Here is a 3274-nt window from a genome sequence, read left to right on the forward strand (position 1 = left end):
GGTCCTTGTAGCTGTCCCTGCGCTCCTGGCTCCACTTAGGGTGACCGACCAACAAGAACAACAAAAAAAAAAAAAAAAAACTAAACCCCTACTCCACCCAACACAAACGCAACAAAGAGAGAGAGAGAGAACAAAGAGAGAGAGCAAAAACACACGCACGCCTCAGCTGGCGCCTTCGCACTCCACGCTCCGCCCACACAAAATTGGAAAGAAACGACACAATAGCCTGCCGGAAAGAAATCAATCAAAGATATCAGCCAACCAGCCAACACCCTCTCACGCCCGCAGCAGGGCCCCCCATCGTTTGTGTTTCGTCTCTTTCGTTATGTTAAGGTGTTATTTGTTTTGTTTTATTATTCATTTTTTTTTCGTTTTGTTCCTTTCCCCCTCCCTCTCCCCTCGCTCTCTTCCTGAGCAGGTAACGGCGGGAAAAAGTACGAGACTGCGTCAAACATGGCACCCTCTCGGGCCGCTGCGTGTGCGGTGGCCTCTTCGCACCATTCCTATTCTCCCCCTCACTCTCTGCCTACTCCTGTCCGTTTCTTTGCACCCACACAAGACACTCTCGACCACCAAGGTGCGGCGTCAGTGCCGCGCGCGCGTTGCCATTCGTGTGGGCCGCGCCCTCCCCCCCCCCGCCAACGCAGAGATGAGGATGCGGTGACGGATGGCAAGAGAGCGAAGGGACGGGGACAGCCCCATGCACGCGCCACGCGCTCGAATTCAAACGACGCAGGAAAGCCGAGAAAATAACAGTGCCCATTACGGCCAAGAAAAAAAAAAACAACAACAACAACAATAACACAAAATAAAAAGAGATAAATAAATAAATAAATGGCGCCGAGAAAAACAAACATCAACCTCAGTGAGAAGACTCCGCACAAGAAAGATGATGAATGATATCAACCTTTTATAATGCATGGCGACAGGGAGAAGTGAGGGACGAAAAAGCAGACACCCACCCCCAACACCCACACATACCACACGCATGCATGCACGAATATGCCTTATTTATGCTCAAAGCGAGAGGGAGAGGAGGGAGGAAGAAAGAAGAAGAATATGGAAGAGACCAGGGGACGCGCGCGCTGTGAATGTGTCTTCGCAGTATTTTCCTCTCCCACCACCACACACACAGAGATACACAGACAGAGGCGAATACAAACAGTGCCCGCCACGGTGCCCTCCATCGTGGCTGTGTGTTATCTTCGTCGCCATCTCACCGGAGCTCCCTCCTCCACCTCATTTTTGACTGCCTTGTTTCCTTCTCCGCCCCTCCCCGGCGGCTTCTGAAAGAACGCCGCATGTACGGAAAAAAGAGGAGAAAAAAGAAGGGGAAAAATATGCAAAAAAGAAAAAGACGCGATTTCCTTAACCTGATTCATCCTCCTCCACAGCCCGCGGGTGTGAGGCGTAGAAGAGATAACTGAAGAGAACCAGCAGCCCTTGCTTCAGATGCAGAAGAACAAAGGTGGAGAAAGCGGGAAGGAAGGCGCCACACACACAAAAACAAAAAAAAAAGAAAAAAACAAACAAACAAACAAACAAAAAACGTTCCCGTTTTGTGTTCCTTTTTTTCCCCCCACCTGCAGAAACTGTGGCAACGGAGGCAGCGACCACGTCACATACACCAGTAGAAAGAGAACAAAGAGGGGAGGATCGGCTACGTTGATATTGATTTATCTACGTACGTACATATACATACATGTATATATGTATATATATATATATATATATATATATATATGCATAGAAAGGTTGATACAGATACATATGTATGCATGAACATATATAAATACATACATACATATGTACACAGGCATTTAAAGATAAAAACAAAAACAAAAAAAACACGCACATACACACACAGAGGGAGAGAGGGAGGGAAGAAAGTAAATTGGAAGCAGTACAAGAAGACGCGGGCTGTGTGTTGCGTCCCCAATGCACCCAGCCCTGCGCACAGGCACGCGGCCCAACGGCTCTTCCTTCATTCCCTGAGTTATTTTAGTTTTCTTTTTGTTTCCCTCTTTTTTCCCCCCTCCTCCGTTTTTGCTTGCCTCTCCCGTTCGACACGTGCGTCGGTGCGACGCACCCACCTCCCACCCCCGGCCTTTGCGCCGCGCGCTACGTGCGTGTCCAACCCACCGCCGCCCGCACTTCCCCCGACACAGACAGGCAGCGAGAGAGCCACGCAACGTGCGTAAAGCCCCTGCCTCCCTCCGACGGCACCCGACGCCGCCGGGAGGAGTCACGGGGAGCGACGCAAAACCAACGACAACAAAAGAACAAAACAAAACGGTTGCTGCCGCAGCAGAAACAAACGGTGCACGGGCACATGCGTGGGTGCGGAAGTACACGGGTGAGCAGTTCGCCCAAATCCCACACACGCACCGCCACAGCCACCACAGCCCCCCACTCGGAGGGCACACACACACGCGTGAGCTGCTACAGGCAAAAGAAGAAGGAGAAAAACAAAAAAGTGGGGAAAGGGAGCGGAAAAACAGGTCCGTCAAGGTAAAGAGGCGGTGCAAAATAATTTTTTAAAAAAAAGCGAGAAATAAGAAAAACAAAAACAAACAAAAAGGGCGAAGCTGTGCGGCAGCGGGGCCGTCAAAAGTAAATAGGCAGAGGGGAAAAAAAGTACACCGATGTCGCCACCGTGCCCCACGCAGGAACTCCCCGCTACGCGCAGCATGCGGGCGTGTGCACGCGCAACGGGGGGGGAAAAGGGGGTCAAAAATAAAAACAAAAAACAAAAACAAAATGCAACAAAAGACAGTCGCGCACACACACGACACAGGCACGTCACCCAGTGCATTTTTCATAGGGGTCTCTGTTTTTTTTTTTTTTTACTTTCTTCTTTTCTTCTCCCTCCCGTACCAAGACGCAGATGCGCGAGAAGGGGGGGGAAGAGGGGGGCGCATGTGCTGTGTGAACGGAGCGATGGCGATGCCAGTGACACAACCTCATAGCGTCTCACCCCCCACCCCCGCGATTCCCTTCTTTTAGTTTAATACCTGGTTCCCCACGGCGTTTGCTTGCCTTTTCTTTTTCCCGTTTTTTTTTTTGTCGCTTCTCGCTCTCTAATAGGCTGACTTGTCGCATCAAAGTTTGTGCGGTCTCGCTTTCCTCGCGGAGCCGCCCCCCTCTGCTCCCCCACCCACCCCTTCCCCTAACTTTTCCCGTTGCCCGCCTTCCTCCTTCACTCTCCCCACAGAGAGAGAGAGAGACACCCCGCTTTGACCGCACACCACCGTCGCCTCCTTTTTTTCTACTG

General features: G+C 51.0%; 11 annotated features.

The window, feature by feature from the left end:
- Positions 1–50: 50 nt before the first annotated feature.
- Positions 51–80: a microsatellite.
- A 35-nt stretch (positions 81–115) lies between these two features.
- Positions 116–144: a microsatellite.
- Positions 145–302: 158 nt separating this feature from the next.
- Positions 303–378: a microsatellite.
- A 392-nt stretch (positions 379–770) lies between these two features.
- Positions 771–836: a sequence feature (A-rich).
- Positions 837–1502: 666 nt separating this feature from the next.
- Positions 1503–1549: a sequence feature (A-rich).
- A 132-nt stretch (positions 1550–1681) lies between these two features.
- Positions 1682–1705: a microsatellite.
- Positions 1706–1744: a microsatellite.
- Positions 1745–1813: a microsatellite.
- Positions 1814–2260: 447 nt separating this feature from the next.
- Positions 2261–2294: a sequence feature (A-rich).
- Positions 2295–2732: 438 nt separating this feature from the next.
- Positions 2733–2770: a sequence feature (A-rich).
- A 63-nt stretch (positions 2771–2833) lies between these two features.
- Positions 2834–2864: a microsatellite.
- The last annotated feature ends 410 nt before the right edge of the window (positions 2865–3274 follow it).

The sequence above is a fragment of the Trypanosoma rangeli genome, assembly GCF_003719475.1.
Source record: "Trypanosoma rangeli strain AM80 chromosome Unknown Tra_15.4_contig_00088, whole genome shotgun sequence".
NCBI lineage: Eukaryota > Euglenozoa > Kinetoplastea > Trypanosomatida > Trypanosomatidae > Trypanosoma > Trypanosoma rangeli.